Genomic DNA, 13,049 nt, shown 5'->3' on the forward strand with positions numbered 1-13,049 from the left:
AAAATATTAAGAATTTATTTGTATAAAAAGAAACAAACATTCAGGTAAAAATTTCAATGAAATATAAGACTCACCCAAAAGCTGATTTTTCAGAAACACAAGACCCTGCCTCTTCCCATGATCCAGAAACAAGGAGAAAATTCCTGCCAGGGCAATTATTTCAGAAATAATCCCAGTGAGTCACAATCTCATCTGAGCCCCTTCCTGAAAATAGAGATAAGGGATTCCAGCTACAGACCTTCCTTTCCATTCAATAATATGCTGCCCCTGACAGAGAGAGCTGGGAAGGAACAGGAGAGCATCAAATAGTTATAATAAATGGATGACAAAAAGGCTGAGGTGTTTAATGCATACTTTGCATCAGTATTCACTAGTCTGACCAGAAACTTAACATAATTAATATGAACAGCAAGGGGGAAGGAATTCAAGCCAAAACAGGGAAAGAACAGGTTAAAGAACAGATAGAGAGGTAAGATATATTGAAATTGGCATGGCCTGACAGAAATTGACTCTAGACTAGGGTACTTAAGTAACTAGCTGAACCAACCTCTGAATCACTAGCGATTATCTATGAGAACTCAGAGGATGGGAAAGGTCCCAGAGCACTGGAGTAGGGAAAACACTGAAGCTGTCTTTAAAAGGGAAACAAAGAGGACCTGGAGAACTATAGATTGGTTACCCTAACTTCAACACCTGGAAAGATACTGAAACAAATTGTTAATCGGTTTGTAAGTACCTGCAGGGTAATAGGATTATAAGAAATAACCAACATGGCTTTGTCAAGAACGAAGCACGCCAAACCAATCTAATTTCCTTCTTTGACAGGGTTACTGTAGTGGCCATGGGGAATGCAGCAGATATATCTTGATTTTAGTAAGGCTTTCGGCACAGTCCCCTATGACAATCTCAGAAAAACTAGGGAAATGAAGTCTAGATGAAATTACTCTAAGGTGGGTACAAAACTGTTGGAAAGTTCATACTCAAAGAGTAGTTAGCAATGGTTCATTGTTAAACTACAGGGATATAGATAATGGGGCTCCTCGGAGTCAATCATGAAACTGGTACTATTCAATACGATCGTTAATCACTAGGCTAATAGAGTGGAGAATATGCTTATAACATTTGCTGATGACTTCAAGATGGGAGGGATTTCTAGCACTTTCGAGGACAGGATCAGAATTCAAAACGACCTTGACAAATTGGAGGATTGGTCTGAAATCAAGTCAGTAAAGACAAGTGCAAAATGGTACGCTTAGGAAAGAAAAAATCATTTGCTTTCTAACTAGTAGGGTAGCTAAGCTCTGGAATAGACTTCCAGGGGAGGCCATGGAATTCCCATCATTGGAGGTTTTTAAGAAGAAGTTAGACAAACACCTGACAAGGGTGGTCTAGGTTTACTTGGTCCTGCCTCAGTGCAAGGAATTGGACTTGATGACCTCTCGAGGTTCCTTCCAACCCAGGGGTGCTGGAACAATTTTTATAGAGGGGTTGCTGCGAGCCACTGAACTAAAACTATAAACCTTTTATATAATAGAAACCACTTCAAGCTAGGGGGGTTGGCAGCACCCCCATTACTCCTAGTTCCAGCACCTATGATCCAACCCTGCATTTCTGTGATTCTATGAAAACACAGTAATAACAATAAAAATAATGATTTAGGTGATGGATTATGTGTAATCCCTTCCAGAGTTACACAGACAAGGAAACATCTTTTAGTAGAGTTTAGAAATTGCTAAATCTAATGTGGAAGGAAGTAGAAGTCTGAGCTTAGCAGAAAACTGTAGGTCATTGATTTTATTGCTAGTTTGTATTATAAATTAGTCCTCAATTCTTCAAATTAAAGTACTTGCATTCTCCTGAGCTACAGAACACACAGTAATTACCGGCCCCTCACAACTCTCCAGGAAGTTGGACAACTATTATCTCCACTGTAGAGATGGGAGAAATGGACACAGAGAGAGGACGGGAAGTGACTGGCACTAGCTCACACCCAGGAATCCTAACTCATTTCCCCCACTCTCCCCTCTAACCACTAGACCACATTCCCAAAAGGGCATCCCCCAGAGTTCCCACCTCGCTAGGGAATCTCCACCATGAATTCCCCAATCTCCAGCTGCCCCCATCACTCATGACTGCATAGATTCCAATACACTGAGCAGTGCTCCAACATCCTGTTAGTTCAGATCGGCAGCTGTTACTGCCTTGTAACTACAGTTCTAGAGGGCCCCTTGCTGCTTCCCTGAATAACAATTCCCTGTCCCTACCCCGAAATGCCCTAGAAGCTGCAGAGACAACTCAGGCACAAACTGCAATGGGGCATTTTTACCTCTCTTCTAAACTGGAAAGTGCATGTAGAACCCACAGAAGTGTCCTCCACTAATCCCATCGCCTGCTCCCCTCAGACCCTGAAATCACCCAGCTCCCCAGTGTTTCCTCCTCCTCTGCCACTGCCAACTATCCCGCACTGAAACCAGAACACTTCATCCACTTGCTGCCCCTGCACAGACCCTCCACCAATGAAGGACATTCACTCTTTGTTTCATGAGGGCACAGCCACACTGTCCCATAGTGAGAGCTCCTGCCAACTGCTAGCCTGTGTGAAGTTTCTGGTGGGACATTAGAGAGATCTTCCCCTTGTAGCTTTTCCCACAGACAGAACATTTATAGTTTCTCTTTGTGTGAGCTCGCTGATGTGAAATAAGTTCTGACCTCTGCTTGAAGCTTTTTTGACAGACAGAACATTTATATGGTGTCTTTCCAGTGTGGGTTTTCTGATGTTTAATGAGGTCAGAGCTGCTAGAGAAATTTTCCCCACACTCAAGGCAGTTAAAGGATCTCTCCGGCCTGTGTATTTTCCTGTGTGAAATGACGTGAGCCTTCCGACTGAATCCCTTCCCACATTCAGGGCAGTAATATGGTTTTTCTCCTGTGTGGATTATTTGATGATTCATAAGGTTTGAGCTCTGCTTGAAGCTTTTCCCACACTCAAGGCATTTATAGGGTCTCTCTCCAGTATGGATCCTCTGATGTCTAACAACAGCTGAGCTGTCACTGAAACCTTTCCCACAGTCAGGGCAATTATAGGGCATCTTTCCAGTGTGCATTCTCTGATGTTTAATGAGGTGTGAACTCCAAGTGAAACTTTTCCCGCATTCAAGGCAGTTATAGGGTTTCTCTCCTGTGTGGATTCTCTGATGTTTGTTTAGGTTTGAGCGTTCACTGAAGCCTTTCCCACATTCGAGGCAGTTATAAGGTCTCTCTCCTGTGTGGATTTTCTGGTGTGAAATAAGGGTTGAGCTCCGCTTGAAGCTTTTCCCGCACTCGAGGCATTTATAAGGTTTCTCTTCTGTGTGCACCCTCTGATGCACAACAAGGGTGGAGCTCCGAGTGAAGGATTTCCCACACTCCGAGCAGTTATAGGGTCTCTCTCCTGTGTGGAGTCGCTGATGAACAATCAGGGATGAGTCATTACTGAAGATTTTTCCACACTCAGCACATTCATATGGTTTCCCTTTAGTGCAGATTCCTGGCTGGATCATCTCTTCAGGAAGGTCCTTCAAACCAACCCCTTGGTCGGTGGATTTACCCTGTTGTCTCTCTCTTGAGGAGGTCCCCTGCTGCACCTCTGGCCTGTGCTGATTTCCACAGGATTCTCCCTGCTCAGGACTCCAGGAAACATCCCCTTCAGATCTTCCCGATAGTGTTCTCTGTGCTTCCATATGCTCAGGACCTTCCTGCTGAGGATGCTCCTCCTTGTTCTCGCTCACCATCCCATCACCTGATGTGACAGAGAGAGAATCCAGATAGGAGTCAGTCCCTGCACAGGAAGAAGAGCGCAATGAAGCAGAGAAACTGCCAGCTGGCTCAGCAAGGGTTAAAGAAAGTGTTTGGGTTAAGGTAGCCCCACCCTACTATACCTGCAAACAATGCCAGGACTGGAGGGAGATTAAAAGAAGGGACCATGGTTCTGCTCAGGGCTGAAGGGATGGAGCAGTGATGTGCCAGCCAGGGCAGCCACCTGGAAGCCAGCACTGGCTCCCCAACCAAGGGGAGACTGCAACTGAACCCCCAGCACCAGAGGTAACAGACTGAGCGGACCCCAGAGACACTGTGGAGTTCATCCTCACCTTGCCTGAAGGAACCTGGGACCACACCAAGGCATGTCCTTAGACCCACGAGGGAACTCTATGGGCAGCAAGCCACCAGCAGGTTGTACTGGAGGGGCCATGTCCCAAACTGAATGGACTTGTAGGAAGAAGCCCAGAGCAGCGGGTTCTGACTCCCTGCCGGGAGGGACACCAACCCCACCCTGTTCAGGGGTTGATATACTCAGGGCCATGGGCTGGGACCCTGTGGAGAGGGAGGACCTGGATGCCGCTTACCCCTCCCCTGGCCTTAAAGACAAAGTACTTGGCCCACTAGGGGACTAAGAGCCTGGCAATCTAACCACTAGGCTGCCTGACCACCCGAGCCCCTGTTCAATATGGGAATCTCAGAAAGTGGAACAGGAAAGGGGGAAACAAATTAAAATATCTGTTGGGATAATTGAAAACTCAGGATCTAAATCCTTCCCAAAACATTTCCCAGGGGGAGAGGAGAGAGAGACCAATTCTGCTCTCACTTCCCATCCAAACTTTCAAAGGCAGGGAGCTGCTCCCAGGGGTCAGTGAGAGTGGGTGGGAAGTCATGAGCGACATCTACCATGCATATACACCACCTGCTGGAGACAATCCTGACCCGGGGACAGAGACCTGGAGATGCTCACAGGCCTTTGGGAGAATCTCAGCTGTTTAGACGCAAGGAGAGCCATCTCTCCCTGACAGCCACAGCCCTGGAGCTGGGGAAAATCGCCTCTTTCTCTGGTCACCGCAGCGCTGCACAATCCAAATTCCCCCCACTCCTTCTCCGGGGTCTAGGTACTTATTTAGTGGAACCACACCTGCACAGCTCCACTAATTAGGTGTTGGCCCTTCATTCTCTTGTGTGCAGCCGCCCAGGTACACACCTTAGAGGGAACTATCCGAGGACCACCTGAATGGAGCTCACGGACCACAGTTTGAGAACCTCTAATCTAGACCATCCCTGACAGCTGTTTGGAGATTTTTAAGAGCCAGTTAGACAATGATGGAGAGTCCACAACTTACCTAGGCAATTCCAGTGGTTAACTATCCTGAAAGTTAAGAAGTTTTTCCCTAATGTCCAAACTAAACCTCCCTCGCTGCAATTTAAGCCCACTGCTTTTTGTCCTAGCCTCAGAGGTTAGAGAGAACAACTTTTCTCCCGCCTCCTAGTAACAATCTTTTATGTACTACAAAACTGTCTCTGTCATTTCTTCTCCAGACTAAGCAAACCTCTTTTTTTTTCCCAATCTTCCCCGATAGGTCATGTTTTCTAGAACTTTAATCATTTGTGTTGCTTTTCTCTGGGAATTCTCCAATTTGTCCACATCTTTTCTGAAATGTGTTGCACAGAGCTGGGCACAATACTCCAGTTGAGGCCAAATCAGCGCAGAGTAGAGAAGAAGAATTACTTCCCATATCTCACTTACAACATTCCTGCTAATGCATCGCAGAATGATGTGCTTGTTTTGGTTTTCTTTGCAGCAGTATTACACTGTTGACTCATTTAGCCTGTGATCCACTATGATGCCCAGATCCCTTTCCACAGTAGTCATTTCCTATTTTGTATGTGTGCAACTGATTGTTCCTTCCTAAGTGGAGTACTTTGCATTTGTCCTTACTGAATTTCATCCTGTTTACTTCAGACCATTTCTCCTGTTTGTCCAGATCACTTTGAATTGTAATCCTATCCTCCAAAGCACTCGCAACCCCTCCCAGCTTGGTATCATCTGCAAACTTTATAGGAGTACTCTCTATGCATTATCTAAATCATTGATGAAGATATTGAACGGAACCAGATCCAGAACTGAGCCCTGCGGGACCCCACTCAACATGCCCTTCCAGCTTGAGTGAGAACCACTGATAGCTACTCTCTGAATGCTTTCCAACCAGTTATGAATCCACATTATAGTGGCTCCATCTAGGTTGCATTTCTCTAGTTTCTTTATGAGAAGGTCATGCGAGACCGTGTCAAAAGTCTTACTACAGTCAAGATATACCACATCAATGGCAGACGGCTTCTGCATCTGTTTAACCAATTCCTCACCTGTGTGGCTGTTTCTCTGGATTTCCCTCTCCTCAAAGTCCTGGAGATCTTGGACCCATGTCTCTTCCCTGGGAGATCACAACAAGTTTGGGAATGGGAAATCCTGCTCCAGGCAAAGAAAACACTTGAGACCAAGATTTTACACTTATTCTAAGACACGGTTGTTTCCAGATGTGCTAGCTGGATGGGTGTGACATAGCAAGGATCCAATCCAGACTAATGAGCGGCTGTGTCTCCCCTGCCTTGTAACCTTGGGTGCCTTACAATGCCTCACTGAACTAACAACCACCAGGGCCATACACAAACAGCCTGCCAGCATGCAAACCACACCCTGAGAGTGTATGTGTGTGTCTTTGTGTAACTTCAGCCTTCCAGGCACACTTGGGTTACACTCTGACTCTCATCAGCCTTGGTAAAACTTCAGTGTGACCCCCACGAACCCCCAGTCTTAGATTTCCCCCAGAAATGTATGTCCTGTACTACCCAACCCTCTCCAGGACAACACAAATAAAATAAGTCCTTTATTCCTTAAAGGAATAATATGACTGCTTATTACTTTAAATAAAGTGAATACTTGAGGCATAAAAGTGAGAAATGACTACAAGAAAAATAAAGAGAAGACACTTTTTCACATCTAACAACAATTTAGGTTAGATCTGAAGCAAAGTTTCTCACCACATGCTTTCAGCAGTGTTACTGACCAACCTTCGGGTCAGGACCCATAGTCCAACGGCTATTTTCTTTGTCTGCTCAGGTGCAAAGAGTGAGATGAACGAGGGGCGGGGTGTGGGGGTTGAAAGGTCTCTTGGGGTGTCTGCCCCTCCTTTTTATAATCCTGTTTCCCCTTTGAGAAGCATTTCCAGCTGAGAACAAGGAGACAAAGAGTCTGTGTGGAAGGATTTTCTCAGCTGCTTTTTTCCTCACCTGTTTGCACTCCCTTTATCATCCTTCCTGCCTGATGACTCTAGTTACTACTTAAATAAGGGGGAGGGATAGCTCAGTGGTTTGAGACTTGGCCTGCTCAACCCAGAGTTGTGAGTTCAATCCTTGGGGGGGGCCATTTAGGCATGGGGGTGGAAATTCTTGTCAGAGACAGTACTTGGTCCTGCTGTGAAGATAGGGGACTGAACTCAATGACCTTTCAAGGTCCCTTCCAGCTCTATGAGATAGGCCTATCTCCATATATTAAATCTTGTAGGATGTTGTTAACACATGTTCCAAACCATAGCAGAAGTTGGCAAACCAGTCTGTCCTAAAGCAGAGCACACTGTTTAGGACAGACTGGTTTGCCAACTTCTGCTATGGTTTGGAACATGTGTTAACAACATCCTACAGGAAAATCTTGATTTTACATACAAAGTTACCACATCTTTTATCAGGACAACACTGATCACCAAATTATGAACTTTCAAAAGATACCTCAAAAGTCATACTTTGTACAAAACGTATTCCAGTAGGGTGCAGGGTATGAATACAGGAGTGTGTTCCATCACTTGTATAAACCAAAGGGATTGGAAACTATTCCTGGAGACCCTTTGAGGAGGTCACATGGTTCCTTGGAGACTTGAGGTTCCTTCAGGAGGTTCAGGGTCCTCCACATACCGAGGGATGTTATGACCCAGGCACAGAACAGGTCTTCAACCTCTTATCCTCTCTTCTAGCCCTGACCAGTCACAGGCAGGGCTGGAAATTATCCCTCCCCACAGAGAGCAGGGAACTTCCCTGGGGAGCTGCGAAATTTCCCAGAGCTTTCATTAAAAACACACAATTTCTACTGTGAAAGTGCAATGCCCAGAGCTGCTGACTCCAGTGATTTTTATCACGAGTGTCATGCTATTTAGTTGGGATTTCAGTCCAAAACTCACACATTTCCCCTTGTGAGACATGGCCACTGTTTCCCATTATTAGGGGCGGGGGGGAGCTGAAGTCAAAAGACCCTTAATCAAGTTGGCCACTGTTTCCCTACAGATCTGGCATGTGGAAGTGAGGCTGCCCCTAATAAAGATGGCCACCAACTGCCCTGTTTCCAGTGTGAATGATGTCAGGCTCTTCTCAAGGAATATGGCTGGGGCTCTGTGGTTAGGAGACTGGACGGGAAACTCAGCGGAAAAGTGAAAATATGGGGAGCTATAGGGACTGGAGGAGAGTCCAGGAGAATGTGTGGGGGAAAAAGAGAGGTTGAGGGGGATTCAGCCAGCAGGAGGCACATTAAATAGATTAAAAACTGGTATCAGAGGGGTAGCCGTGTTAGTCTGGATCTGTAAAAGCAGCAAAGAGCCCTGTGGCACCTTATAGACTAACAGACATTTTGGAGCATGAGCTTTCGTGGGTGAAAAACTGGCTAACTTGTATAATGTCTCTTTAAACAAAAGCTAACTCTTGTAACAAGTGTTTTCTGTCTGATATGTACCAGGCAAGGACTTGTGAACTTGTTAGAAATTAATAAATAAATAGTTAAAAAAATAATCTTGTTAACTGATAAGTCTCAAAATGTAACTGTACATGGGGAATCGCCAGAGGATGGGTGTGTTTCTAGTGGAATCCCACAATGGCTAGTTCCTGGTCCTATGCTATTTAACATTTTTATCAATGACTTGGAAGAAAACAAAATCATTATTGATAAAGTTTGCAGAAGACACAAAGATTGGACGAGTGGTAAATAATAAAGAGGACTGGTCATTTTACAGAGATTTGGATCACTTGGCAAACTAGATGTCTTCCAACAAGCCATGTATAAACTCCCACATCTAGGAACAAAGCAGGTGGTATTTGCAAAATGGGATACTCTTTCAGAGTCACTGCTCCCCAGGATAAAGATTTGAGGCTCATGGTAGATAATCAACTGAACCTGAGTTCCCAGGGTGACGCTGTACCTGAAAGATCCCATTAGCCCTTTTAATGTATAAACAGGGGAAACTTGAATAGGAATGGGTGGGTTATATTACCTCGCTGTGTGTTACTAGTGCACCAGCTACTTGACTACTATGTCCTGTTCTCCCAGTTCAAGAATGATGCTGAAAAATTGGAAAGGACTCTAAGAACCACAAGAATGATTAAACGATTGGAAAACTTGCCTTATATTGATAGACCCAAGGAGCCCAATCCATTTAGCTTATCAAACAAATGATTAAGTGGTGAGGTGATCTCCATCTACCAGTACTCATATGGGGCTCTTCAATCTAGCAGACAAAACTACATCAAGACACAGTGCCTGGAAGCTGAAGCAATAGAAATTCAGGGTATGTCTAGTCTAGACACGATAAATCGATCCCCAAGAACTCTCCCATCGACTCCTTTACTTCAGCACCACGAGAAGCGCAAGCAGAGTCGACAGGAGAGCGGCAGCAGTCAATTCACTGCAGTGAAGAAACCACAGTAAGTCGATTTAAGTACATCGACTTCAGCTACATTATTCACATAGCTGAAGTTGCGTAACTTAGATTGATCCCCTCCCCCAGTGTAGACCAGGGCTAAGACTAGAAATTAGGTGCAAACTTTCTACCAGAGATGGTAATTAAGCATCGGGGAAAATTTACCAAGGGTTGCACTGGATTCTCCACTACTGCAAATTTTAAAATCAAGATCAGATGTTTTTCTAAAAGATCCACTCTATTTCAATCAGGAATTAATACAGGGAAGTCCTATGGCCTGCGTTATACAGAAGGTCTGAGTAGATGATCACAATGGTCCATTATGACCTCAGAACTTATGAATCTATGCCTGTCTCTTGACGTTCTGGACTGACTCTTGGCTTCAGAGTTCTGTGGATTTTTAGTAGGTCTTTGATAAACTCCTGAATGTGTGGCTGTTTCCTCATAGTGGGTAATTTCTAACTCTTCCTGCTGGGCCCTTCCCACATCTTCCAGCTCCATGTTAAAGAGAATGTAACATCCCTATAAATAGTTTGTTAGCCCTCACCATGTTCTAGTTTTAGAAAGCTCCTAAAACCTGTCAGAATGTAGTTAGGCTTTGGATATCTGCACTAGTAAAATAAGCATGGTTATTTGGAACTCAACTGAGCCTGGGGTTTCTACAAGTTTCTTTTTGTTGTGTAAAGCGCAAAAGACACAACATTGGTTATGTGGATGGGATCGGAACCCAGGGATAGAGTAGAATAGAGAATGACTCTGGAGACCCAGTGAGAAGTGAAACGAAAAGGAAATCACAGCCTGCAATCACTGGGATTGTCAGTAAACTGCTCATTTACAGGAGAGAAAAAAGAGTTAATATGTCTGAATGTTTGGAGAAAATGGACTTGTTTGTTAGCTCAATAGAGGACTGGGCCTCATCTATCAAGGAACTAGAACAGTATTTAATCACTAACTACCTGAGGAGAAAAAGTTGGTGGTTTTATTAAGTGTAATGGAGGGGCACACAACATCCCTGGCATGAGAGGGAAATCAGGGACACTGGTAGGGACCTTCACACCTGCTACCTGATAATTGCTTACCTGTGCCTGTTTGGCTGCAGCCATTTCCCTTCACTATCCCCAGGGAGAGTGGGAAAATGTGGACTGAAACCTGGATGTTATTTTCCAGCCTGTCAGGGTGAAAAGGGCAGAGGGAAAGTTTCAGAAGGGGGCTTTAGACAATTTCACACACTGGTTCATCCCCCTCCCCTTCCCTGCAAACAGATGTTCTGCATTCTAACACATTGCAAAAATACTGGGGCATTTTTCTAAATCCACCAACACATATTTAAACCCTGCCAGAACCAAATACTAGAAAAGAACAAAATCAAAGCAGCTGCCAGGGCCGGCTTTACTGTTTTCGCTGCCCCAAGCAGTGCGCCGAATTGCCGCCGTGGACGGCGGGGGCCAACGTGCGTGCCATTACGGTGGCACGCACGTTTCCGCAGCGGCGGCAATTCAGTGGCAGCTTCTGTCTTGAGCTGGAAGACAGAAGCTGCGCCACCGCAGACAGCTGAACATGGAAGCTGTCGCCGAATTGCCAGCGCGGCAGAAATGAGCATGCCGACCTAATGGCACACAGACTGTCCCCGCCATCCGTGGCGGCAATTCGGCGCGCTGCTTGGGGGCAAAAACACAGGGACTGCCGCCCTTTGCAGACTGCCACCCCAAGCATCTGCTTGGAATGCTGGCGCCTGGAGCCGACCCTGGCAGCTGCCTTGGGGTTCCCCCTGACATTGTCACCCAGGGCAGTACCAGGGACTAGGCAGAGGAAGGAACTGACTTTTCCTGCCTCAGTTCCTTGTCTTGTGCAATGAGAAGTGAATCTAAAGTCAACAGACATGGGCACGTTCAGGAGCCTGTAACTTCTCTCCCCACTTACTTCTCCTTTCCCACACTTTTCCTCTCTTCCCCTCTCCATTCTCCTTCCCCCCTCTGGACAGGAGATCTGGTTGCTGTTTTCCTGCGGCCACGTCTACTCTGCAGAGCTTATAACTGCATAGACCTTTAGGGTAGACGCAGCAGGAGCATTTCTTCCGGTGCAGGAAGATCACTTCTCTTGACAGCCGGGCAGACAGAACCACTTTGTCGGCATGGATATATCTACCCTGGGGGTTTCTCGGCCTGCCTATGTTGGTCCGGGGTGTGGAAGAAACCACATAGCTGTGTCACTGTGAGCTGGATCAGCAGGCGCTCAGGGGGACAGAGCCCGGGGGATCAGGGATCGCAGCAGCTCTGGGACTCACAGACCCCCGCCCCCGGGAGCAGAGCTGGGGCGAGGAAGGGCCGTTGGTGCAGAGTCACTTTCCTGCCCGGCCCCAGCCCTTCCCTGGGTCTCGCCCCTCACCTGCAGGCTCCGGCTCAGGGGCTGGTGTCGGCAGAGCCCGGGGCTGCCCCAGTGGCTGGGTCCAGCTGCCGCAGAAAGTCCCCCGACTGGGCACAGAGGGGCGCTAGGGAAGGGCTCTCCCCGCACACACCCCGCTGGGGAGCAGCAGCGCCTGGACGCGGGCTCCCGGCTCACAATGGAGCTATGGAGGCGGAAGCAGCGGCAGCAGCAGCGTCTGCGCCACCTGACCCAGGAAGCTCAAATTGCAAATCTCCCGGATCCTTTGGCAGACCGAGTTAAAGGGCCCGCACAGCCTGCCCCTCCCCAGCCTCCGCAACACCCAGATCCCTCTGGTGGCAGGAGCTAATGAATCCCGCTCCCCTCCTGCTCTTTGCCCTGGGGTTGAACACGTGGTCCAGGAGGGATCCAGCCAGAATCTTTTCCCAACCCTGGAAACGTGTCCCACAGAGCAGCGGCCCTGCTGCCCGCCAGGGCTGTGTCTGAGCTCGGGGGTCTCTTTCACTGGGGGACTCTCTCGAGCGATGGGCTCTCTGGTCTGCAGGGCATCTCCCCAGGCTCTTGATTCCCACTCAGACTGCAGCACCACTAGGAGAAGGGAGGCGAACACTCCCTCACCAGCAGCCTTGCAAAGGGCACCCAGACTGCCAGGCACACGTTCAGCATGAGCTACGGGACAGATGGTAAATTATTTAAAAAAAAAAAAAAAGAACAGTATAGCACAAAACAAATGGATTAAAAACTGGCTAGCTGACAGGTCTCAGAAGAATTGTACAATGAAGAACCATCACTGAGCAGTTGTGTTTCTGGTGGGATCCTGCAGGGATCAGTTCCTGGCCCTACCCTACTTCACGTTTTCATCAGTGAGCTGGAAGAAAACCAAAAAGTGTCACCCATGAAGTTTGCAAATTGCAAAGAAGGGCAGCAGTAAATCTCAAAGAGGACAGGTTGATGACGGAGAGCCTATGGGTGGCTAGGTGAGCTGGGTGCAAGCAAACAATTTATGTTTTAATATGGCTAAATGCAGAGTTATGAATCTAGAGCCAAAGAACGTAGGCCACACTTGCAGGATGGGGCACTGTCTCGTGGGAAGCAGGAACTCTCTGAAAAAAAGACTTGTGGGACATGGTG

General features: G+C 46.9%; 1 pseudogene; it reads right to left on the reverse strand.

Annotated features, from left to right (window-relative positions):
* LOC115641004 overlaps positions 1-12,104 on the reverse strand; it is a 161,524-nt pseudogene extending 149,420 nt beyond the window's left edge.
* Between the last annotated feature and the right edge of the window lie 945 nt (positions 12,105-13,049).

This window comes from Gopherus evgoodei, unplaced genomic scaffold (assembly GCF_007399415.2).
Source record: "Gopherus evgoodei ecotype Sinaloan lineage unplaced genomic scaffold, rGopEvg1_v1.p scaffold_33_arrow_ctg1, whole genome shotgun sequence".
Taxonomy (NCBI): domain Eukaryota; kingdom Metazoa; phylum Chordata; order Testudines; family Testudinidae; genus Gopherus; species Gopherus evgoodei.